Consider the following 26,900-nt stretch of genomic DNA (forward strand, 5'->3'; position numbering starts at 1 on the left):
ACAGCACCATCGAGGTTAGTCAATTAGAACAAACACCCAGGGCAGCCCATCCCCTAGCCTCATGCTACAGAGCGGTCAGCAGCAGAATCCCAAAGGCCCATTTAAAAGAGTCTGAAGATGCTGTAAGTAAATGTCTACTCTTGGCCGCGGGCTATTTAGCCCCTGACAAATGACGTGGGCGAGCCCCTGCGGGCGGATTTGAAGGAAAGGACACCTATAAACAAAAGCTGGCGCTAGCAGCTGTGACCAAGGCAGAACTGAAACCACCCAGTAGCAGCACCCGCCTCGCCCACCAGACAGGAGCTGTGTCGATTTCTGCACTGCTTCCTGCTGCTGGGAGTGAGCTGTCTAACTCCCCACCTAGATTTTGCTCCTCAGCCATCTCTCAAAGACAATAGATCAGCATTAGACATCAAGAAGTTATTTTTTACAATTTATTTTTTAATTTTGTTTTAATTGGAGGATAATTACTGTATACTGTTGTGGCGGTTTCTGCCATCCATCAGCATGAATCGAGCATAGGCATGTGTGTCCCTTCCCTCCCGAACCCCCTCCTCCTCCCTCTGCACCCCATCCTTCCAGGCTGTCGCAGAGACTGGCTTTGGGCTCCCCCCATCATACACATCAGACTCCCACAGGAAGCTTTGAGAAAAGTTTTTTTGTGTGTTTTTCCTTCGCTGCAGCCTGCTAACGCATCCCCATTTTTGGCCCACATTCCAGAGGGTGTACAACATTAATGTCCCCTATGTTTCTGTGTTTTGTAAGTAGTGTTTCTTTTTTCTCTGAACCTATTTATATGCAGTTTTACTCTGAGATTCGATCTTTACAGATCCCTTAGAATTTATGTGTATAAACCCTTTGAGATCTTAGGGGCAAAAGCGAGGAGGCTGTTCTGCCTGAGACTTGGAGAAACACCATAAGGAGGTGGATAAAAGAGGTCTCAGGGAGCAGCTCGTGACAGACAGCAAGGGAGTCCCAGCCTCCTTGAGAGCAAAGCCAGGAAGAAGGCTGACCAGGGCCCCGCTGCCAGCTGGCACAGTGAGGGCTCTGTGACTTCGTGGCTGTGGGCCAAAACATCCATATGGCAAACACAGCCCAGTGATGAGCCACCCCAGAAAACTCGGACTGCTTTCCACTCATATGAGTACAGTATTCTAGAAGCCCCCCTGAACACACACCAAATGCATTTCCCCAACTCTGCCAGTGGATTAATTTACGAAATATAGACACTCTATTAAATAGTTTCCCAGGGCTGCCGTAATATTTGTTTCCTTTATCCATTAAGTCACAAACTGGGTGACTTAGAAAAGAGACAGTCATTGACTCAAAGTTCTGCAGGCTGTTAGTCAGAAATCTAGGTGTTAGCAGGGCCACCATGCTCCCTCTGAGAAAACTGTAGACAGATCCATCCTTTGCTCTCCTGGTTTCTGATGGTTGGCTGTAGTCTTTGCATTGCTCAGCTTATAGAAGCATCAGTCCAGTCCTCTGTCTTTGCAAGGCATTCTCCCTGTGTCTCTTTGTATCATCTTCCCTCTTTGTCAGAATTTCCCCTTTTTATAAGGACACCAGTCATATTGGATGAGGGTCCACTCCGGTGACCTCATTTTAACTTGATGACCTCTAGTACAATCTTCTTTCCAACTAAGGTCACATCCTCAGGGACTTGAGATTAGGACTTTACCCTAATCTTTTTTAGGGAACCCATTTCAACCTCTTATAGATATTAAGTTTAAAAAATTACGAAAGAAAATCTAACTTCTTTTTATCTAGGTCAATTGGGAATTTATTTCTCCCAGATAGTTCGATTGAACCTGAATTTTCTGGATACTTAAGGGAGAAAATAGGAATAGCAGGTATTAACAATTGACCCTCCAGATGTCAGTTTGTAATGAGCTGGTTAGATGATTTGTTTAATGGGTCCTGGGTCATGAAGTTGGGCCTAAGTTTAACCAGTTCAGATGGCTTTAGCTCCAGGTTATAGATTTCACTCCAGCCCTGCTAGCTTCTCTAGATACAGGTGCCATTGTTTCTCGAAAGGTTTGTCAAAAAGCATATGAATGTCTCTCTCCCATTTGAGAATGGCATCCGCAACAAATGGCAGGCAGTGGGTAGAACAGGAGTGAGTGAGTTTGGAGAGTTACAGACCTATATTTAGATCCTGCCAGTGCCTCTTATCAACTGACTGACCTTGGTGTTAGTACTGCTGAGTGATCTTGATCCTGATCCTTCATCCATAAAAATCAGAGGATGAAGCTCCAATAAGATAATGTGAGCACATAGCCCTGGCTTAATAAAAGTTTGCTCCTCAAGCAGCCTGTCCTTCGTGTAGTCCCCGAGCATGCTGAGGAAATGTTAATAATCATTAACACCATGTTTTATAGTTTACAAAGCCATTTTATGTATTGTTGCATTTAACTTATATTTATTGGGTGGTTGGACAGTGTTGAAAATAGGGAAATGCTTCTTTTAAATTTCACAACTAGTAACTAGTGATTATTCATAGCTTTCTATATTAAATATTTTCATTATTTTTTCAGCAAATAGCTGCAGTTAGTAATCTCAGTACTAATATCACCCACTCATGCAGTACTTCTCAGTGGGAGGTGATTTTTGTCAGCGCACATCTGTTCATGTCTGGAGACACTTTTGGTTGTCCTGGGTGGGGATGGTGGCTCTCTTGGCATCTCAGAGGCAGAAGCAAAAGGTGCTGTTAAAATCCAGTAATGCTCAGGACAGCTGCTGCAGCATAGACTTATCCAGCCTGAGATGTCAGTAGTGCTGAGCTTGAGAAACCCTGCCTAAAGCCTCCAGTGTATTTCCATGAGTAAGTGCTCACCTTCAATCAATGCATCCAATCAGAAAATGGGTGCCATATAATAGCACTTGGTTTTTTATTTCCATCCTGCAAAGAAAACTATTTAAATCAGAAGCAGTATTTTCTAATGTCATAGAAGGAGGGGGTAATCCTGCAGCTTAAGTCAATAAACATTTGATGAATACACACCGCTGGGTGTTGTGCTGCTGATAAATGACAGCTATGGAGGAGCCTGGCACTCAGAACAGGCTTTCAACATCAAATGGCTAAAGCTTTTGGGCGGCCCTTCAGCCACTGCAGGTGCACAGCGAGCAAGCAGGCAGTGATCTCACTCCACTGACCAAACAGTAGAGCCAACTCCACGAGCACGCCTGCTCCAACATCTAAGAGAAACCCACGGTTGCCATGACTCCAACTAACGAGAGCCTCCAAATGTGGAAAGGCTGGAGTTGCTCAGATTGAATTTATATTGAAGTGCTGAATTATTTTTGTTTCCAGAAACAAATAGCTATTTGGTAGGATCAGGAGACACAAGAGATGCAGGTTCAATCCCTGGGTTGGGAAGATCCCCTGGAGGAGGAAATGATAACCCACTCCAGTATTCTTGCCTAGAGAATCCCATAGACAGAGGAGCCTGGCTATGGTCCATGGGGTTCCTGAGAGTCAGACACGACTGAGCCTCTGAGCACAGATAATGTCTGATAATCATAATAGGAATCAGGCCTGAGCCAAAAGTTGACATACATTCTCTTATTTGATTTCACAGCAGCTCTTTTAAGGGAGGTGCTGAGTATCCCATTTTACAGTTGCACAAATTAAGGCTCTGAGAGTAGGTGACTAGTCCAAGTTTTTGCTCTTTTTAAGTGGCAGAGATAGGGTTTAACTTAATAAGGTTGCAGCCTCCAGATCCTCAGGTTAGCTTTTGGTTCATATTTGCATCAGTCAATATAATGAAAGAGTTTGGGAGGGCTTGCTTCTAATAACTATAAGATCACTACCTGTCATAGAATTGTATGTGAACCATGTCAGACACCTATTTTTAATCCATCCTGATAATTCTGATGCCTCTTATATATAATAAATCTTGGAAAACTTGGTTTGTCTTTTACAGCCCAAAAGATAATGTACATATCTTTCACCAGACACCAGGTGTTCACATGTCATCTTCACAGTTTTCTCAGAGACATGTATTCCATCAGCATCATTTCTAAATATATTCTGATTGACTCTAAGAAAAAACATTGAGTAACTGTGTATTTCAGGGTGCAGATTTATCATCTTACAGTTTTGGAAGGCAGAGGTCGAAAATACGTCTTACTGGGTTATAATCAAGATGTAGCTGAGCTACCCTCCTTCCTGAGGCTCTGGAGGAAAATCTGTTTCCTTGTGTTTTCCTGCTTCTAGAGGCTGCCTGCTTTCCTTGGCTGGTGGCCCCTCCTTCCATGTTTAAAACCAGCAGAATTACATCTATCTTCCAGAGCCACATCCTCGTCTACCTCTATCTTCCACTTATTTCAGTTGCAGTAAAATACACATAACGTAAGATTTACCATCTCAGCTGTTCTTGAGTGCAGTTCAGTAGTGTTAAGCATATTCACATTGTTCTGAAACCAATCTCCAAAACTTTTTCATCTTGCAGAATTGAAGCTCTATACCCATTAGACCATTCCCTGTTCTCTCCTTCTCCTAGCCCCTGACAACCATTCTGCTGTTTATATAAATGTGACTACTCTAGATACTCTATATAAGTAGAATCCTAAAATACGTGTGTTTTTTGTGATTGGTTTATTTCACTTCATTTGAGGAACTGTATTTCAAGTGAAAATTTTCTCGAACTTCTAGAAATGGCAAATCAGCCATGCTTGTCATCAAAGAAGCAATAGCCATAAGAATGAATACAATGAAAACATCCCATTGTTAGATGCTGGCTGGGTTCTGCTGTCTCTTGGACATTTTGAGGTTCTTATCCCCCTTTGAGGTTAGCAGATATTAGCAAGATGTATCAGCACCAAACTGAGACTCTCACTTCCTCATAATCTCAAGGACAGCAGCATATTTGAGAAAGCAGAACTGTTCTGTGAGTCAGTGTTCGTTCAAGGTCTGTCCTTGTACTACTTAAAAATAGTTCAGATGCTACTGTCTACTGTAGGACATCCAGAAAGGAAAGAAGAAATGGGCAGGTGCAGTGAATGAGCAGATGACCTCACTGAAGAAACAAATCCTGCTCTTGGAATATTTGCAGTGTCTGTGGCACTGGGTACACCAGAACCAACGAAGGGCGCCGTCATCCGTCCTTCCTTCCCGTGGGCAGATTCCAGTTGATTGTCAACAATATGTTACCAGGAGGTAACAAAAAGCAGTTTAACTCCCTGTGAAAATTAGGACTTGACCTGACTCTGTGTCTTTACTCCCAAGTACCTGGTGCTTTGAAACTGCTCATTAATCCCTTCATGTGTAAACTCCTTGATTACACCCACCTTCGAATGAGCCTGCAGTCTGATCACTATCTGCGGCTGGAGTCATTGGCCGACAGTGGGCCCCTGCGTTTGGCTGTAACTACAGTGTGGGTATCATAGTGCATCCAGGATAACTTTCTGAGAACCCATCTTTGCCCTCTTTAGTATCATAGTGCATCCAGGATAACTTTCTGAGAACCCATCTTTGCCCTCTTTAGAATCTACCCAGCATCCTGCCAAGAAAGAATGAAGCAATGTGTCAGTCACTTAATATGCACAAGAGGGAAGGAAAATACTCTTGTTCCTCTTTTCTTGGAAAGTCTACATGTATTTCTGCCTAGGTTTTATGCACCAGACTATTCTTTCCGCCATTTTTTGTTAGTTAAAACAGAGTATAGGAATCTCATTGAGGGGTTATGGTTTTAAACAAGATTTAGGTTGTGATGCAGTTTTTGGAGTCACATCAGAGCAATTTCACCCTCCATGAAAATTCGTTCCAGTGTTTCTGTAGGTGGAGGGCGAGGATGAGATCAACCCAGAACCATTGCTAGGTCCTTAGTGCATTATTTAGGATTCCTGCTTTCACTCACATGGGGGACCAGCCCTGCCACTCCCAGCCCCACCTTAATGGACTTACTGAGCTCACCTTGAATGCCTTAGGGATGAAAGCATGTCACAAACGAGGCCCAGTCTTCCAGGCGAGGTTTTTATTGTCGTTTCATCCATCTCTTGAGAGATACCACCACACTGAATAGCTTACCTTTCCTTATTAATTGGCCTTTTTCAAGATCACAGATTTACCAGCCCCCCTAAAAGAACTCCAGGGGCCTTTACCTCCTTTTATCACCCTGTCTTGTATCCCTAACCAGCAATAACTGTTGGCTTGGGGAGAGAGGAACTTTTGTTGGTCATTTCAGATAGGATACCATATGTCAGATTTGTAAAATCTTGTTAACATTGTGTTTCCTTGGCTAGAGAATTACCCTCTAGTAGGAGAAAACAGAGCTGCCAATTACAGCAGACTCCTGCTGTGAAGAAACTGGTGTTATATTCCCAAACATCAGCCTGGGTGAGCAGGGAGCCCCTAGCTGCCTTTTCCTTTCTTGCCTGATAGACAGAGCTTCAGAGTAAAACATAATTAGCTTGACTGACAATCAGGAAAATACAGACTTCAGTGTCTGTTTTTATTGTAAGATCTTCTTATTTTTGGATGTGTATTCCAACCCTGTTCTGTAGTTTATTCCACAATATAAAAATTCAATCCATTTGCAGGGCCGGAATTTGCTTAAAATGTTCAAAAGAAAGATAAATGAATCTACCTCGTGACCCGAGAAACTCAGGTTTATCAGACTGCAACTATTAAAAAGGAAACCATAAATCCCTGTGGCAGTGGAGCTAGTAAATTTTTGTAAGCTGACTCCTTTGGGGGGAATTTGGATCCTGCACTAAGTTCTTAATTTTATTGGGACAGAGATATTGCAAAAGGAAAATCGTTTCTCCGGCACTAAACACGAATAATGTATGACAATAATTGTAACTTCCCAGTAGCCATTCTCATCCTCAGCAAGTGGCTCCATCCTTGTATAGAGAAGAGGTCTTGTTCATGAACCCCAGGCCCTTCAGAGGCTTAAACCTCTGAAGGGTATTTTGTTTCACTGAGGGTCTTGTTTTCCACATGTCCTCCTTATATTTTGCAGCCTGAAAACGAACAACTCAGTGAATGTTCAGTCCACATTCTCTGTCCGCATGCCTAAGGAAGGTGACTTGTCATAGAAAAGGGATGATCGATCTGAGGTGAAGGAAGGGAAATAAACAAAAAAGAGGAGAGGCTGAAATTCAAGATGCAAACACCAAAACACAGACACAACTCAGAGAGCAGAGTCTGAGTCTAGATTTTTTAAAAGAGACACTTCTAAGTTATAAATCCTCTTAAGCATCTATGTATAAAGTTTTCAAAGAATGAGGAATGTGTAATCAATAGTATCACATGAATGGTGAAAGGGCTTCCCATGCTGCCGGCATCCTGGGTCGTCTTGACACGGAGTAACTAGCTAGCTCTCAAATACTGTCATAGGGATCAGCCTCTTCGGTCTGAGTGGCTCAGCTGCCCACTTCTTGATTTCGCTGGACCTTTCCTTCCCAAGTCTTCTAGAGCAAGGATGGGACCTGCTTAAGGTCACAGTGCAGGGGAGCCCCACGAGAGCCAGCACTCTGCCACGGCTCCCCTAGAAGATACCCTCTTCTTGCCGCTTGCTTTATTTCCCCGCAGTATACGCAGATTTTCTTGCAAAGCTAAAATCTTGTCCTCATGTCAGTCTTTGCTGTTCATTGCCTTTCCATCCTTGGTGTTGTCAACAGTGAGAAGTCACAAAACACACAGAGCAACTAACGATGATGGAGTATGTTGGTTAAGAGCACAAGCCTGGAAGCAAAACAGAACTGGCTGTGGGTCTTGACTTTGGATGCAATACTTAACCCTCTAAACCTTGAGTTCTCATTTGTAAAAGTGTGATCAGTATTGGCTTCTGGAGAAAGGATGTTGAGAAAAGTGATACTGTGTGCAAAGCACTTAGCATGGGACCTGGTATCTGGTGGTGACCACTTCGTGGCGGCCACCATTGCCGTTTCATTGAGAGAATAGGGCCAGCCCCTGACAACACATGCAGAGGGGTCCGAGGGCTTGATTTTCCCTTGACATGCCAGTATGCTGCTGCTGCTGCTGCTAAGTCGCTTCAGTCATGTCCGACTCTGTGCGACCCCATAGACGGCAGCAAACGCAAATGCCAGACTTCTTGCTGCCTTATACAATAGGAAGAAAACTTCTACAGCTTAAATGGAATCAGGTTATTTTGTAAAGGTTCCTAAGTTCTATAACACTTGAGTGATGAAATTATGACTTTTCCACCTAGAGCAAATTTACTATTCAGGTTGTTCTCAGCTAATTACCCTTGCCTTCCAACTGTAGGTTTTCACAATAAAAAATAGAAGGATAAAGAAAGAATCATTTCAAATGTCTAATGAAAGAATCATTTCAAGTGTATTTGATACCTTGCTTTTTATGTAATTGAAAGAATACATACCCCAATTTATGCTGGAGCAAAAAATGATAGACTGTATCAATGTGAAACAGGAAAAATGAACTCTATTTTTTTTCCTCATTAATAAATATTGAACAAATAAATAGAGCATTTCAGGATTCCAGAATATATGGGATCCCATGTATTTTATTTTCTTCATTACTCTAGCCACAGCAGCACACAGTAGTATCTCAGAGATGACAACTAGACAATTAAAGCCAGTTCCGATCAGGTCCTGCCCCTGCCGGCATGAATCGCGGCCCTTTCTCTGGCCGCCCCATGGCTGAACCCCTGTCCTTGGGGAACCTTAGGCTGTGGATGACTCGGCAGTTGCTGTGACATGTACTTTGCCAGGCACGTGTGACAGGACTCTGCCAGGATACAGCCACTGGCAACAGAACCATCCAGATGACATAATAGTGTCTCCTCATCTCTCTGTCAAAGACCAAATCCAAGATCTAGGTGAAAAAATTGGGGTTTCTTTTCCAAATTATCATGAACACTTGACGCTTAGGGATTGCTGGTGGGGAGACATTGTGTCTCCACAGATGAGTGAAGAAACCTATTTTTAACCTATTTTTAACAGAAACACATTTGTGGTGTTTAGTGCTTCAGATATTGATGAGATGCATTCCACCAACCCAGTTATCACTGGTGTCTATTCGATTAACGGGGTAGTGGGCAGTATAAAAAGGATTTATAATAAAATTTCTGGGTCTCCAAATACATACATACTGCTTACCCTAAGTTCATACAGCTTCCTGAATTGTCTGCAAACTTGGCTAAGAATGGATATGAGATACTAAAAATAAAAATCTTATGCACATAGCATAGGCCTGATGGAACAATAAGCACTTCTTAAGGCTGGCTTTTTTCACTAAAATAATATTATAGGGTTTAGATTTTCAACCACTTCCTACATGATTGGATGAGACCCAGTGCTAGTGTCTGTTGATTGACTCATTTTGAGACTGTTTGATACAAATTATAACGAGTAATAGACTCACTAGAAGAGACCCTGATGCTGGGAAAGAATGAAGGCAAAAGGAGAAAAGAGTAGCAGAGGATGAGATGGTGAGATAGCATCACAGATTTAGTGGACATGAACTTGAGCAATGCTGGGAGATAGTGGAGGTCAGGGAAGCCTGGCGTGCTGCAGTCCATAGGGTTGCAAAGAGTCAGACATAACTTAGCAACTGAACAACAGCAAATAGTAAATATAACATGAATCCCTGTATTCATGTTTCATCCATAGATGAGCTGTGCTAAATTCATTTACTAATGAAAATAAGCCTTGTTAAATTTGTTTCTTTGTTCTTGATCGATTACAAGAGCTTACTAGGAATGCTCTCATATCACATTCCATGCTAAAACTCTTCATTTGGAAAATGTAGCATCGTAAATAAAGAAAATGATGGGGCTACACTTGCCAGAAATCTAATAGGCTCCCAGAGGAGACTTTAAAAATTTCTTAATTTGTAAGAAACCTAGAGTTTCCAGTGGATTGTCAAGATAAATCAGAAGCTGAAGCTTCAGACTGTTGGTTTTATTTATTTTGGTCTTGATGACTCCGACAGCTGAGGGGCTTGTTGGCTTGCCGATCGGGTCGGTAATGATCGTCAGCCACAGGACGGAAGAGAAAGGTCCTTCCGTTGGAGGACACATCTTGTAATTCAGGCACTTGGGCTCACCAGAGAGTGTTAGTATCAGTCATTCCTGTCACAGTCGTCTTTCGCTCACCAGTTCCTTTTTTTTTCAGTGACAGGATTCTTTGGCTGTTAATTCTTAAAACCAGTGAACTTTCTGTTGAATAAAACCACCATAGCAAACCCCCACAACATATGCATGAGAATTCTAACAACTTGAGATCTTCCCATCTTCCTTAATCATTGTCATCTACCTTTTCACTTAAAATGAGAGATTCATTGAGCTCCAGTTGAAAAGGCAGGCATAGATTTCCCAGGCAGACATCTGAATGCGACTCATGACTCCTGTATCCCAGCACGGTGACTTTGGGCAAATTACCTAACCACTCTGAGTCCTGGGTTCCGCATCGATAAAGTCAGAATAATAGAGAGTGCTTAACTCATCAGATTATTTTGGGTTCTAAGTGAGATCATGTAGCTAGGGTTTCTGGTGCTATACTAGTATATGATAGGTGTCCAGTACATCCTAGATTAACATTAAAACTTGAGATGTGCATAAAAGTTGGAGGAAAATTACTTATGGAGACCAAGTTTCAGAAATATCTGTGCTGAGGCATAGGACAGGGAGTTCCTGACCCTGTAAGATAAACTTATTTGAATTTTTTCAAATAAGTGAAAGAAAGTAATGCTCTCCTCTCTGAAGGAGAGGTGTTGGCACCTGACGAGAGCAGTCTCTGGCACCTGCTGGGCACAGAGGTGAATCCACCTGCTAGGACCACCCTACTGCCTCCTGTTTCCTGATCATGTTGCTGAAGGAAGCAGAGCACCCCAAGGTAAACCACAGCTAGTTGGTGAGGGCCACGTCTGGAGTGTCCACTGTGTTCAGAGTCCTTCAACCAAGAAAAAGGATAAAAAGCAAGGGCAGAGCATGGTTTTCCTCATTGGCATCTGAACCCTGAGTCTCTGCATCCGAGCGCCTCTCCATTCTTTACGGCAGAACCGCTGCTGACTCTCTGCCTCCCCATCCCTGGTGAGGCAGCACTGGATGAGGGGGTTTGGGGTGATGGGAAACAGTGCCCACAGGACAGGGCCCAAAGTGGAAGAGGTCGGCAGAAGCCCACAGGGCCCACATGGGAAGAGCAGGCGCCCTGGCAGCATGGCTATCCCCAGTGTCCTGTTCCAGCTAAGCCCACATGAGGCCAGACGAGCCCAGATGGGCACCATTCTTCACCAACACATTTCTCCCTTCCTAAGCCTGGGTGGGTCTCGGCATGTGAACTAAAGCTGAAATTTCTGTCCACCACCCCCTGCCTAGAGACTTCTTCAAAATAAATATTGTGTTTTAGGGTCATGTTAGGATGCGTATTGGCAACTAAACAACAGCAGGATGCCTATAATTTAAATGTCAATATATAAGTACCATTCTTTCCCTTTTAATTTTCCCACTCAAGTGTGGGGAGACTACCTTCTTAAAACCAACAAAAGAAATTCGTAGCAAATAAAGCAAGTCCTTTGTTGTATTATTCATCTCTGTCTAAATTTTGCATCTTATTGGGTGGTAGTGATGTGGTGATCATAGATGTCTTTAAAGCAGTGAGCCTAACATATTGAAGGATCAATGGGTGTTCTTTCTCTTGACTTTCATTATACATGAAAGGGTTCCAAAGGCCTATGTCTCTTTCTGTTTATCAGTAGTGTTCCAGAAGAGAAGATGAACGTCATTTGCTTCACATTTAAAGATATTAAATAAGATTGTTTATTTAAAATGTTAGCGATAATTAAGGCAGATGTTTTTAGAAATATATATATTTTTTACCAGTAGGCATTATTTTGTTTGACTTAAATCAAAATTTTACTCAACCATAAAATGTAAACCGTGATTCCATCTTAGAAGAATAATAAGGGCCTATTCACTCAGGACTTTGTTAGGATGAACAAAGCTAAAATGAAAGCTGGTCTGATATCAGGGTGAAGTAAATATTTACCAACTCTAGGCAAGTCTCACTATCTGACCTTAATTATTCCACCACTGATGGAGTAGTTTATCACTGTGATACCAAGCAAAACACACACACGCACACACACACACACACACACACACTGATGGAGTAGTTTATCACTGTGATACCAAGCAAAACACACACACGCACACACACACACACACACACACACACACGCACACACACACACACACACACACACACACACACACACACACACACACACACACACACACACACACACACACACACACTTCTTGCTCTTGGATACCCAAGAAGCCAACCTTTTGTTTAGACCGTATGGGCAGTGTGTTGGATTTGTACCTTAACACTGCTCCTATAATAAAGCAAAGATTATCTTTTGGACTACTGACAATTGAGTTTTCAATATATTTCTCCCTACTGCCCTTTAAGAAGGGCAGTCCTGTTTCTTAAGTACAGAAGAAATGCTTATTATTTATGCAGGCTTTGTGCTCCCTCTGCTGGTTCTGTAATTAACTAATAAGTCTAATTCCCATAACTATGCTGATGTCATCAATTATTTTTGCACACGGACGTGGAATTATCCAAATCAGCATGTTCTGTTCAGACATCATCAGGAAAATGAGCAGGAGGTCAGAGGAGGACATTTACCTCATGAAGAAAGTGAAGAAACTGGACATTTGGACTCGTGTGAATCTGTGTTGTTGCTGCTGCTGCTAAGTAGCTTCAGTCGTGTCGGACTCTGTGCAGCCCCATAGACGGCAGCCCACCAGGCTCCCCCGTCCCTGGGATTCTCCAGGCAAGAGTACTGGAGTGGGGTGCCATTGCCTTCTCCAGTGAATCTGTGATAGGAAGGCCTAAATGCAGTTTTATGCTTTTATTTGCTCAATACTGGAAAAGACAATCCATTGTAAGACATCCCACCTTCTCAGAGCATTTTGGAAACATTTTTTCATCTTTAGAAAAAATTAACTGTAGTAACTGTGTACAGGTGAGAGAAAGCTCGGAAATTAAATATGCCTGGCTTCTGAAAGTCTCTACAGGCCAAGAAGGTAGATTTCTGTAGGTAGCTAATGTCTTAATTTCTTCGATCTGAAGTGTCTTTTTCTGCCAGTGTGGGTATATTAAGATAGCCATTTCTTAATGTCAGCACAGCCTCAGGTAATCAGTAAGAGCCAGAGCTCTGTAGCTGGGTCAGCTGAGGCTGGATTGTGGTTACAGCAGTTACCGTGGGATGCAGAGGAGGCACCTAACTTCCTGACCCCAGCTTTCTTGTCTGTAAACTAGACAGAATATTCTAGGCAAGAGTTTCTACTGTGTGGAGTTACAGAAAGGATCAAAGGACATGACACCATGGTACAGAGTATTTCCCAAAAGATATTGATGATGATGATTTGGGAATTACGGTGGCACTCTCTCTGATATGAAAACAGGTTTGTTTGTTTGTTTTCCAGTTATTAAAACTTACTGTGAAACTAGGAGGGGAACTTCCAAAGGATAAGGGTTCAATTCAGTAGGAATGTATGTACATACCTAAACCAGCAGCTTGGAACAGGAGGTACAGAATGGGTTGGAACTTCAGGAGAGGCCAGCCAGTGCACAACAGAGGATAGAAATTCAGACCTATCTCCTCGGGATGAGAAATCAAGCAAGCCAAAGTATCAATACAAAAAATAACACAGTACTATTAATAATAATAAAGACATAAAATCAGCTATTTTCCCAGTATACAGAGATGAGATTTGAATAAATATCCTCTAGATGTTATGTATTGATTTATTATTCATGCATTTTTTAAATCCCCTTGTTTAGTTCTCTATGTAAAATGATTCCACACTGTTCATGCTTGTTTTAGAACTTCCTGTTTCTCAGTCAGCTCCATATTCTAGCCATCTCTCCACAGCAATAAATGTCAGTCTTCGTCGCAGTCATGGTCAATGTTATTCTTGGCTTGCTTGGTCTTTAGTGCTTATGGATACTACTCCACCCGACTTAATGACTGTGTTCTTAGGTGATGCTCATAATTCCAATAATAACCAAGGTAAGGCAGACAGAAGAGGTACATCCAGAGTAAGGAAACATGCAGTGCTTCCCAAAGCCAGATATCAGTTAACTCTCAGACTGTTCACTTGAGCCCCTTCGTATGACCTCTTTCAAGAGAGAATTTGGTGCCGCATTGATGTTGCAATGCATCACCTTGCTTGAGTGGGGCTGGTGGGGGTATGGGGAAGGGACAGCTAGAAACTTAAGAGAATCACTGCCTCTCTCTGTTCTGAGTCTCTCTGGGCAATTCTAGGTTTGACTGAGACTGCTTGTGTTTGTGTACACGGTAGACATGTGTGAAACTCTCCTGAAACATACATGCCTGCAGTACAGAGCCCAGGCTGATAGTCCTGCCCGAGGGGCACTGCCATCAATATTTGTTTTCAAGAGGGTTCAAAAATAAGACACTTTGTGCTAGATTAGCTCGCCTCCATCTGACTATTTCGCTGTAATCTGTACCTGTACTTGTTACAGACCTTGGCTACCCTCTGCCGTGAAAATATTTGGAATTTATTCTTTAAACAGTGTAGGGCACTTTGGTTGTTGACTTAAAGCATGCTAGAGGTTTTATAATGGTTATTTATATTGGCCAACACTGACCCCTCTGAGAAATGACCTGTTGATGTTGGATGCGGATAAGAGACACAGAATACAATGCAGAAAATGGAAAGAGATCAAAAAGAATGAGTGTTAGCTTAGTAACAATGCTTCGTGGGTAACACGGAGATCAATGGTCTGTGCGTGTGAGGTTTCAGAATTGTGTGGTTTGGCCCAGTTTGAGGCATCAGGCATTCTCTTCTGAGACATTTAAGAGAGTTGTTCAAACTCTGTTTTTCATTATGGTATCGACATTGTTGACTTTATAAAAGCATTGTTTAAAAGCATAAGATTCTATAAAACTGTATGTAGAGATTTTAGATACTTAAACCATGAAGAAAATTACTTTATGTACACTGAGATTATTGTGCTTTAGAAAGATTGTGGAGTGAGTTCATTTCTGTGGACTCTTCAAGAATTGCCATGAATGCCCACACAGGCCTGGCCAGTCGCAGAAGGAAGTAGCGTGCTTTCTGCCGGCTGTTTTCTCTCATCATTGCAGTTTTTTTTTTTTTTTCTTTCTCATTTATTCAGCCTCAGAGTGTGGGTCTGTCCGTGGCCTGTTTCCAATGTCATTCCTCTCTGTACAAATGTCAGATATGAAACAAGAGTGCATGTATGTTTGACAGCTGCCCAGTAAATTAGGCGAGGACCAAGTTAAGGACAACTGCAGTGGACTTTCAAAAAAATACAAAAATCTGTGGCCAGTGAAAAATTTCCTGTGGAAAGCTTGCTTTGTTGGCACCAGTTGTTACTTCGCAAATAACTTATGAATTTATTTCACTGTATGCTTTTAGTCAAGTGTCTAGTGTGGTCTTGGGGATAGCACTGGAGGAATTCAGAACCTGAAACCAAATGAAATATGATGCCCCCAGAAGAGAGCCTGTGCTCTGAAATTCCAAGTATGGGATCAGTGCATGAATACCACCACCAGTTGCGGTGACTGTGCGAAGGTCCTCAAAACCCGACCCAGACAGAACTGACTGGATCTTAACTTTTCTTCCCTGTGAGAATGGCGTTTCCAGAACATGACTCTGCCTTCCATGCAGTTAGAGGAAAGCAGATTCAAATAGAATGATCCCAAGTGTGTCTTTCAGTTGGCAGTTTTGGAGAGCTGTGTGTGACAGACATTTTGTGGTCTCTTTGGGGGGCAATAGCAAACGCTTGCTGGTGGCAACACTCTTGTTCTTGTTGGTGGCAAAGAATACAACTGCATTTGTGGCTTAGGCATCCGTCCACCCCCTACCTCCCACCTCCCCTCTACTTGAGACCCCACTTCCAGGCTACCATAGTAGCTGTTTGTTTTAGTCCTCTGTTCCATCCCCACCCCAAGAGCGAATCTGTGGGATCTTGGGTGGAGAGTAACAATTCATCCTGTAGCCGTGAGGTGCTTTGTCCTTTTCGCATGGGAAGGAGACTCCCCAGGGTGGCCTCATACGCAGCAGTGTTCCAACCAGCTGAACAAACTGGTCCGTGAACGTGCGGCTGCTTATGTCATCCTCGGGTCAGTAAAGACCCAGTTGTGTTAAGCTCTCAGAGTTTCCTCCCTGTGTTCATTGCTCATCCTAGTGGTGGATTCCTGTTATTTATGAGAACTGGCTTCCCAATAAAAAAACATGGGCAGAGTTATCTTTAAATCTCTGCTCACAGGGCCCTGTGTATGATGAGAAGTTGATGTGTCTGTGGGATTCAGTAGCAGGAAGGCAGATGACCTCATGTGATACCCAGCGGCGCCGCCGTGAGGGAGAGTTACCTGGCGGCAGCAGGTAGGTCATTGTTTTAAGAAGGGAAAGCCCTGTTTGAATAGAAGTGGGCAGATGCGCTGGGGAGGAAGGCTGCTTTACCTCATCAGGTCACACAGAGACAGGTAGTCGGCAGCTCAGCCCCTTGCTGAAACCAATTCTGCGTTGGTGTTTTTCTCCTGTTCATTTGCTCTCTTTAGTGACCCTGTCTGGCCCATCTCTGCACCATGGCCAAAGTGACAGCCTTTGGTCTCTGTTGGATTAATCAGTGTGCTCTTTGACCCATGGCACTATTCCCCATGGACGCTGAAAGTCAACACATTCAGCATTTGTGGTCTGGCGATTCAGAGTTGTTAACCAGACTGATGAACTGGTTTGGGTATTTTTATCCAAGATACTCCTCTCCTTCTAGGCCCTTCTTTCTCTATCACATATCCACTCGCCACAACACAAATATTGCCTGTACCATTCATTCATTAGCAGTCACAATTTGAGAGCAATTATTTTTTATAGTGCTTGCCCTGAAAGACACCATTAATTACTTTACTGCCTGTGGAATCGGGCCAGTTTCGGTGTCCCTAATGCCTGCTCCCCACCTGAAGGAGCATTTGCAGCTCCAGGGAACACACCTCAGGATGTCACCTGGCAAGCACCTGTGCCTTGACTTCGGAAGTGAGACGTCAAGACTTTCCCTGCCTTGGCATTGGGTTTCTCTGCCGTGGGATTCACAGGTCAGACCTGGCACTGGTTGGGGGGTTTCCCCAGTGGTCCTGACCCCACGTACAGGTGGGTGGGTGTGAATTTGGAGCATGTCAGCTTTTTGTGTGTTTTTTCAAGAGCATGAGCGTTCTAAGTCATCCTGGAAATAATCATCAGGGGGTAAGAACAGAATGTTTTTGGCCAGTAATTTTGATGATCTCTTCCAGGGGGGCTGGAAGGACTGAGGCTCCTGAGGGGCCAGCTTTTCCTCTTTGGCTTTTTACTTCTCATCTGTCACAGGTGGGTGTGACCCAGCCAGCATGCTCCTGACCTTGTGGGGTGGTTGTCATCCACTCTTAGCAGACTGTCTGGAGGGTCCCAGACCAGCTGGATCACGAGTTTCCTCTCAGCCTGGAAAGCCCTGGAAGTCACTTGGAATGTAGACATTTATTTTTTAGGAGGAAGCTCTTCTTTTATTAAACATGTATTGAGCATGTATGTGGTATGTTCTCGTCTTCTCCCTCTCCTAAGAAGGGAAGTGAGCTGTGACTGATTACTGTGTCTGATTACATGGTAGGCCTCAGTATCTGTTGGTTGAATGGATCGACTTGAGTGTAGCTGTTCCACGCCATTTGTATTCCATATGTGTGAGAATGCTGATCCCAATTTGTGCGTTCTTTAGCAGTGTCACCCATTATTAATATGAGTTGAAACAGCTCAGTGCTAAGTTTAGCAAGGGCTGAAGAATGTTAAATAAGGTCTAAGGATAAAGAATAATAACTACAGAGAGGGCTCATAGATATGTGACATCTCAGTCCAGGATACATTAATGTGGAACGGATTATCCCATGAGAGGCAAGGTGCAAATTCGGATTTGGGAAATATTTTCTGAAAGCCTGTGCTGTTAGAACTCACCGTGAAACTGGGTTGAATTATATCCTTCCTTTGGAGATCTTTAAGGGACATGTGTGTACCGATGGCTGACTCATGTTTCGATGTATGGCAGAAACTAACACAATATTGTAAAGCAATTATCTTCCAATTAAAAATTAAAAATCAGAATAAACTGTGAACTGAGAGTAAACGGAAAGTCCCAGCCAGTCTTGTGTCTCTGAAGAACCCTTCCCATGTCAGCATCTTCTAAAACAACAGCCCTCAGGGGTCCTGCCCGGCTGTTGGTGGCTGGAAGTGTGAACCCAATTCAGACACTGTCTGGGATGCGTTATATATTTTTTAAAGCCAGCTGCGTTCTCCACCAAAAGTGTGTAGGTGGTCCAGGTGCTTCTGACATCCTGGACTGACACATTTTTTGTATATTCTTTTTCATGTTCGTTTCTATCATGGTTTTCACTGGATATTGAGTACAGTTCTCTGTGCAATGCAGCAGGACCTTGTTCTTTATCCATCCTGTACGTAACAGTTTGCATCTGCTAATCCCAAACTCCCAATCCATCCCCACCCACCTCCCCTTCCCCCTTGGCAACCACAGGTCTGGTCTTACGTCTGTGAGTCTGTTTCTGTTTCGTAGAGAGATTCACTGGTGTCATATTTTAGCTTCCACATGTAAATGATGTCGTATGGTATCTGCCTTTTGCTTTCTGATTTACTTCACCAAGTATGATAATCTCTAGGTCTATCCATGTCACTGCAAATGGCCTTATTTCATTCTTTTTTATGACTGAGTAGTATTCTGCTGTATCTTTGTACAGCATCTTCTTTATCCATTCACCTGTCAACAGACACTCAGCTTGTTTCCATGTCTTGGCTATTGTGAACAGTGCTGCTATGAATACAGGGGTGCAGGTATCTTTTCGAATTATAGCTTTGTCTGTGTATATGCCCAGGAGTGGGACTGCTGAATCATATGGGATCTCTCTATTTAGTTTTCTGAAGAACCTCCATACTGCTTTACATAATGGCTGTACCAATTTACATTCCCACCAACAGCGTAGGAGGGTTCCCTTCTCTCCATACCCTCTCCAACATTCATTATCTGTATACTTTTTAATGATGGCCACTCTGACCAGTGTGAAATGGTGTACTTCACTGTAGTTTTGATTTGCATTTCTCTACTAATGAGCAGTGTTGAGCATGTGCTTTGTGGCCATCTGTATGTCTTCTTTAGAGAAATGTCTGTTTAGGCCTTCTGCCCATTTAACCCAATTGAAACATCTTTCAGTTAAGGGAAGTCAGTAGTACAAGGGAATATATTCTTTTGCAGCCTGTGCCAAATGAATAAATGTCCAGGTTGCCACTTATTATAGTTTAAGGAAATGATCGATTCTAGCTTGCTTTGATTAAATTACATATTCAATTATTTTTGTTTGAAATTAAATGCTTGATTATATTACCGAATGCTGTGTGATTTTACACGCGTTGTTCCCTTATCTAACAATGAGGCACGGAGTGTGATTAACAATGTGACTGCCAGGAGGCAGAAGCAAAATAATTATTTTTTCAATATACGTGTCCTCATCATGATTCAGAAATCAATGTGCATCCGTGAAGGGTTGGTGCTCACCGAGGATTACAGACTCCAGAATGGCCTTCCCTCATTTCCCTATGAATATAAGACCTGGAGACTGAGGCTGGCCAGGCAGGGTTTTATTTCTCTCTTTTTTAAAGACTGATGTTTAACTACAACCACTGGGACCTAAATCAGAGCATCCCATGCCCACATATGAATATTAATCAGACACCAAGCCAGGGAGTTCCTCTCCGAGTTTGACAGTTTAAAGGATCAGTTAGTTAATTAGAAGATGACACGGCATGCCGGGTCCCAAGGCTCTGACCTGCCTTCTGTCTCCTCTTTTCATGTGTTCCTTTTTGACAAGTTGGATTACATCATTACTTGTAGTTTCACTTGTTAGCGCCACCAGGAAATGAGAATATTTTCAGCTGTAATTATCTGTGATTTCTTCTCCCAATCTCTCAAAACCCAGACTTTAAATGAAACTCAAAGAAACATACAAGCATTGGAGGTTCAAAGGCCCATGAAAATCAGCCTTGTGACCAGCTACACCACACACCACAGTGCACTGAGAAAAGGAAGGTTCTCAACGGCAGTGGAAACTGGGTCGTGGTCGTCATGGTGACTGGTTCAAAATATAAAGACCCTGTTCTGACTTTGGTGCTGCAGGTGTGGATGTATCCTTCCAGGTGTTTCCATGGCTTCTCTGGCTTGCAGTTAGCTATTGTGCATGTCTCCAGGGGGTGGCTCTGAATTATCCTGGCCTGTGTTCCTTGCTCGCCACTGGTGGCTAGAGAATCATGAATTTGTTTCCTTGTGAAGAAGAGACGGGCAGACTGTTTAAACCATTTGGTGGGGTAAACCCTCAAAGTAGGTAACTATTTACTAAACCATGTGCAAATGTCAAAATGCAGCTTTTTTCCTTCCTAATCTGTAAGCATGTTTGCCACCCTGGCCACAGAGATCATGGCAGAAAGAGACAGGAACATGTGATGATCATCCAAAACGACTCTGGTCTGTCTGAGTTGGTGAAGCCACCCTTCCCCACCATCGGGGTGCTCACCTCATGATTCACCTACGGGACACACAGGGCGTGAGGGTCTACTGAGCAGATAGAGGGTAGGAATCTGCCTTTTACAAACAAAGTTGAAAATCCTCGCTTCCCGAGAGGGGGGATTCTGATGCAGCCCACAGTCTGAGTAATTCTATGCTAAGTGTTTTGGGGGATTGTCCCCGCCATGATTTCGCTTTTTTGCAAAGCTTTCTTTTATGTAACGTTTGCACGTGGTCCATAGACAAGCTCCATTCCCAGGAAGGAAAATAAGAGTCATATCAGTGTTGAGATCTTCAAGGGAAGCCTTTTCTGGCTCCCTTTTCCCTCTTCACTCACCTCTGCGTACATCCGTCAGAGCACAGCTAACGTTGATGGCGGGATTTAGTGCCTGAGTCGGAGGGCCTTCCAAGGCACTGAGCTACTCAAGAGAAGGAATTGGGGCTTGGCATCATCTCTGGAGGACATGAACAATGAAACTTTAAATGAAAAGAAGGAATCTGCTGAGAACTTACCACAAGTGTTCTGAGCCAGCCTCTTTCCTGAATGGTTCCTAAAAGCTTTCCCGTTAGGCTTCATGACAATCCTGTGTGCTTAGCTGAGGAAATGGAGGCTTAGAAAGACACTTGCATAATCCCACAGTCGTGTGTTGAATTACTGGCAGAGCTGGGATTTGAAATGTGGGCGTCTGAGCCCTGATCTCAGACTCTTCACTTGGTTGCCCCTCACACTGTAGGTGCGTGCTCACGGGTGATGAATGGGAAGGGTATTTCTAGATGGAAGAGGGCATTTCTTCTGACAGGAGTACATAGAGAGGCAGGAGGAAGGAAATTAATACTTGTGTAGCACAGGCAAGCATATTCACTATTTGATAATAACGTATAATGGAAAAGAATCTGGGAAAGAGTACATACCTGTATATGTATAACTGAATCACTTGCTGGACACTTGAAACTAACACAACAGTGTAAATTAGCTATACCTCAGTTTAGAAAGGTGAGGGTGGGATGATTTGAGAGAATAGCATTGAAACATGTATATTACCGTATGTGAAATAGATGACCAGTCCAAGTTCGATGCCTGGAACAGGGCAGTCGGAGCCAGTGCATTGGGACAACCCCGAGGGATGGGATGGGGAGGGAGGTGGGAGGGGGGGTCAGGATGCGGGACACGTGAACACCCATGGCTAACTGATGTCAGTGTATGGCAGAAACCACTACAATATTGTAAAGGAATTAGCCTTCAATTAAAATAAATAAATTAATGTTAAAAAATAAAGAAGATGGTAAGCCATAAAGCCTGCCAATGTGGTGCATTGCAATTCAGTATTGGAAAGGAGGAGGGACCTCCCAGGGGGCTTAGTAGTAAAGAAGCCACCTGCCCATGCAGGGGATGCAACAGTTGTGGGTTCGATCCCTGGGTCTGGAAGATCCCCTGGAGAAGGAAACGGCAACCCACTCCAGTATTCTTGCCTGGAGAATTCCATAGACAGAGGAGCCAGGCCGGCTACAGTCCATGGGGTCGCAGAGTCGGACATGACTGAGCAACGGAACACGTTCACACACATTGGAAAGGAAGTAAGCAGAAAACATGCTCTGTCCTCTTTGATGTGCCCCAGGTAACCCTTCTTCCTAAAGTCAGAGAAATGACCAGAAGCAGCCTGGTTTCCGTGTTCTTCTGTAGCTTCCCTGGCGTGTGGGCTTTCTGTCCTTAAAGTGACCAGATACTTGAAAAGAGAGTCAAATAGAACAGTGTGGTATTTTGGAAATAAAAATTCATTCTGATATTTAACTTTTTACATTAAGTCCATTGAATTTTTTTTTCTGATTAAAGTCCCAACAAATGAATGCACGGATAAAACAATATGTTTTATTATACTAAGGCCATTCTCTTGGTCCTCAGATATCTGTACCCTTTTAAGTTTACCAGTCCGTGAGCTCCCAGTGATGGAGAAGGGTTGGTCCGTAGCGTACATGGTAGGATTCAAAGATGAGCTGGCGTGCAAGCGAGTGAGACTGAAGTATGGCTTGGGCAAGCAAAGCTTTGAAAGAACACCCACTGTTGAGAGAACCATATATTTGTTCCTTTTTTCGTAATGAAATACCTCGCCCCAAGGTAGGTCATGGTAGATGAACGCAAAAACAACGGAGAGAGCATGGGACGCTGAGGGGACTCCTCTGCGGGGAAAGGTGAAGAGTGAAGGAAGCTGTTAGCGGCCCTTGCTTCATCCCGTAAAATCAATTATGTTTTCTGCGTGCCTGCTCGGTGGCTTTCTCGCGGATATTTCCCAGCCCGAGTCTGCCCGTCCCATGGGTGAGTCACCTGAATTATGTGGAGGTCCAGCCATCAAAACATTTGGACACACAGTAATGGGGTTTACACCCTTGTATTTCTCCGGTATTATGGTTCCGCTTCAGCACGCCCGCTAATATCAGATATATCCTATCAGGGACTATTTTAAGTCACTTCAATTTTCCCTGCCCTTGGGCCCTGCCCATCAGATCAGAAGCCAAAGCTTGAGTGCTGCCTGTGATCCAGTGTCTTACTTGCCCCTCCCTCCATTTATATTAGAGGGAACTTTATTAGCTTTTGGACACACATACGTCAGTTTTAAAGATTAAGCACAGTGTCAGTGGTTCATACCTGCTTCTCAAGTATATCGTGTTGTTTTATTTTCCCCGAGAATGTTAAAAAAAATTAGTATTGCCATTGGTAAGAGAGCATTTTTCTCTTAAAACCAACCATTGGTCATAATAGTGTTTACTTACTTATTCACCGAAGTGCGCTTTTATATAGAAAATAAATCCAGGATAGAAGCCTGGTAAGTAATTTCAGACTTGATAGCACATGAACCTTATAGGAACAGGTGAATTATGAACCCTCACTTTGCACTGCTTTCCGCCCCCCCCCCCCTCAAGTAAGTCTCTCCGTCGCAGTGACCTGTTTATCTTCTGAGTGATTTTAAAATATTGAACAAGTGTCTGCTTAGTGGCCAAGTCATCCATCCAGTTCATGCCACTTCTGTCCTCCAAGGTCCTTCAGATACGAAGAGTCCTGTAGCCTATGGCTCAATTACAGGCTGTCGGAAGGGATAGTCTGCTACAGGGGCATGTCCTGAGTCCAAAAATCTGACCAGGAATGAAAAAGAGAACCTGGATTTCCCAGCCCACTTACAGCTATCATTCCACCTGACATCCGCTAAAGAAAGTACAAAGTAATTTGCCCCTTGGAACCCCTAGTTCTGAATTCAGACAAGAGCTCTACGCTGGTGTTACCCTCTTGCCAATTTATACCTTCCTCACTTTGCACCAACAGGCACACCTGTCCCAGGCCACTTTCTCAGACATCACCTTGCCCCAGCATCCCTTTGCCTTCCAGACCATCATTCCCCGTGGGCTTGCCTTTCTCAGGCACCCAGCTTCATCTCCAGCAGGAAGTGCCCCCTACACATCCAGACTCTAGCCTGCATTGTTTCTTTGTAGGTCCGAATTCCCACCATCTTACAACAACCAGCTCACGTTGCAGCTGCTCCAGCCTCTGTGGCTGGAGTAATGACACCAGACCCAGAAGCACGGTCCCCAGGAGCTTTGCTGTAGTTGCCCCAGTGGGGTTATAAGGAGGGGTGTGTCTCGGGTTCCTGTCTGCAGCTCTGACTTCCCCTCTACCCGCCAATTCACAGTTCGGTCCTGTCTTCCAGAAAAGGTGATGAGTTCCCTGAATATAGAGACAAAGTTTGACCATTTTTTTTCATATCCCCTCAGCTGGTGCGATGTGGAGCACAGATGTTCCGTAAATGCTGGCTTGTTGATTACTCACTGTAATGAAGCTATTTATTGGTCGTAAAACATGGCAGAGTTTGTCTCTCCGGGACCTTGTAGCTTTTCTCTTAGAAGGAAGGAGCTGGCCGCAGTCACCATTCTATCCCAGATTCTTAGTGTAATCTTTGCCAGCTTGAACTCACTGATTGGAAAGATAGACAGACTTGTCCCGAGGAGTGAGAGAGAAACTACGATAGGGAAGTTGGGGTTTGGTCTGAAGAAGAATGGGATTTGAAGGATGGAGTTCAGATTTTGACTGCAGAGGTTTGTGCAGAGGGTGTGCTGGTTAGAGCTCATAGCCTCAGTAATGAAGCTAGCAGGTTGGGAATGTCTACCTGGAGGGGTGGGGCAGAGATAGAAAAGACTGGCAAAACAGATGTGGGCAAGGTCACAGTAAGGCTGAAGTTCAGCAGCAAATGGATGTACCTCCCACACGATGTAGTGGGACACCAGAAGAATTTGTGATGTTAAGAATGAACCCCTTTTTTCTTTTGAAATTCAGACGGTAATGTGCGCTGTAATTGCTATACACAGCTAGGCACAATGGTTTCCCATTTATAGTCAGGATTAGATTTCACTTGAACATACTTACATTTAAACAAAACCAACTGAATAGCTTTACAGAAAAGTATCAAGTAAATAGTGTTGAGGCTAATACATCAAAAATCATGGTGGCCCCCTCCAGCTGGAAGTTTGGAACACACAGATGTCAACACAGGCAGACTGTGAGTAGAAAGATGCTGCAGAAGCGTTGCCCAAGCCAAAGGCTAAGGGATGGTTGAGATTTGCTAGTGGAACAGTCATCTATGAGCTTAGAGAACCTGTCATACTAGAGAGGCCACAAGTGAAGTGCAGAGAGGCTGTTCCCTGAGGGCAGGGCTTCTGTTTTGTGTCCATCACTCAATCTCGGTGCCTGGCTCACGGCCACTCATTCATAAGGAGGCAGTGAGTCAAGAGGAGGACGGTATGGAGTGAGACTTTTATTTGCACCCATGGCGATGACTCCCATGTTGCTTTCCTCCCACCACCCCTGGGCTGGAGCTGCCGTGCTGGGAGCAGCCTGATTCCCACGGCTCCCCACCCCACAGTGAGCTCACCACCTGCCCAGGTGCAGGAGGAAGGTAGGTCAGCCCGCAGCCCAGCCTGTAGTCTCCACCTGTGGTCTTATACTCAGACTTTATCTTTAAATGAACATGTATTTATTTTTTTAATTTTTACTGGAGTATAGTTGATGTACAGTGTGTGTTAGTTTCAGCTGTACAGTAGAGCAGTTATACACATACATACATCTACTCCGTTGGTTTGTTTCGGCCACGTGGCATGTGGGATCTTAGTTCCCTGACCAGGCATCAAACCAGTGCTCCCTGCAGTGGAAAGTCAAGAGTCTTAACCGTTGGACCACCAATAAAGTCCCCAGACTCTCAAATTTTGTATTTAAACCAACATCACAGGGGCCTGGGCGCCTTGGTGCAACACCCGCTTAGACTGCCAGTGAAGAGGCCCAAGAAGGAGATGGGGACCATCCCTAGGCGACAGCCTGGGCTCTGCACCTGCTCACATTTGTCGTACAGGGCTGCAAGGCCCTCTGTGCAAGACCTGGAAAATGTATCTAAAGATGTAAAAAAAAAAAAAAAAAAACTCTACGCATTTAGGTCAGAACTCCCAATTTATTGGATTATCACCTGATCCAAACTGTTGGCGATGCCACACTGGTCTGTCATGCAGTCTGTAACCTCTAAGTTATTTTTTTACTTAATGAGATCACATCTCCTCCTCAGTCCCTGCGTGGTTTTAATAATGTTCACGTGCCCCTTCGTGTCCATTTTTTCCAGCCTGTTACTCTAGTCTTTTCTGTGAATCATTGATAACATTCCTGGAGCCACTTCCATGTGCCCCTCTGCTGTGATCCTGACTCTTTCCCCCGTTTCCTCTTCTCCAGTTGTCTGGGTCAAGGCTGTCAAGTGCTATCACTTGCTCTCCTTCTCTCTCATCCGAGTCTCTCCTCACAGCTAAGCTTGAGCCACCCAGGGCTTTGAAGGATGTGCATGGTCCCCATGTTAGTCCCCCCACATCCTGTCCCAACGTCCCCTGCAGCCACTTTTCATCTCCATGTCCGGATGGGTCTCTGTCATTCTCCTCTTCCATCTCTCCCGCCTAGACTCCCGACCTTCTCGAATCTTCTTTCCTGCTGTCAGGAGTGCTCTCACATCTAGTAGTTGGAGAAGACCCACCAGGATCACTGCAGGACCGAGATAGCCTCCAGCATCACTGGGAGCCTGGCCAGGGTCACGGGTTCAGAGGAAAAGCCTCCTTGGGGGTCAGGTGTTTTCTCAGCATGTCTAGGGTCACTGAGATGACTCACTCAGGAATTCACCCTCCACATGGGCTTTGAGCAGCAGCCATGGCCAGGCTGCTCTGACCCCTCCTCTTCCATCCCCCTCCCCCAAGGGGCCTAGCAGGTACTTTCTCTCCAAATCTCTCCCAGTGGAAACAGCAAGCTATCT

The 26,900-nt window shown here is 44.0% G+C and overlaps 1 protein-coding gene across 4 annotated transcripts in view; it reads left to right on the forward strand.

The window, feature by feature from the left end:
- PDZRN3 (PDZ domain containing ring finger 3) overlaps positions 1-26,900 on the forward strand; it is a 268,425-nt gene that overhangs the window by 174,797 nt on the left and 66,728 nt on the right. Inside the window, exon 1 of one of the 4 annotated variants that reach the window (XM_042235955.2) lies at positions 1-26,900. This exon is cut by the window's left edge and continues 112,297 nt beyond it; it is cut by the window's right edge and continues 6,152 nt beyond it. The exons of the other annotated variants lie outside the window; for them this stretch is intronic. The gene's annotated coding sequence lies outside the window, so the exon portion shown is untranslated. 4 annotated transcript variants of the gene reach the window in all.

This window comes from Ovis aries, chromosome 19 (genome assembly GCF_016772045.2).
Source record: "Ovis aries strain OAR_USU_Benz2616 breed Rambouillet chromosome 19, ARS-UI_Ramb_v3.0, whole genome shotgun sequence".
In the NCBI taxonomy this organism is placed as follows: domain Eukaryota; kingdom Metazoa; phylum Chordata; class Mammalia; order Artiodactyla; family Bovidae; genus Ovis; species Ovis aries.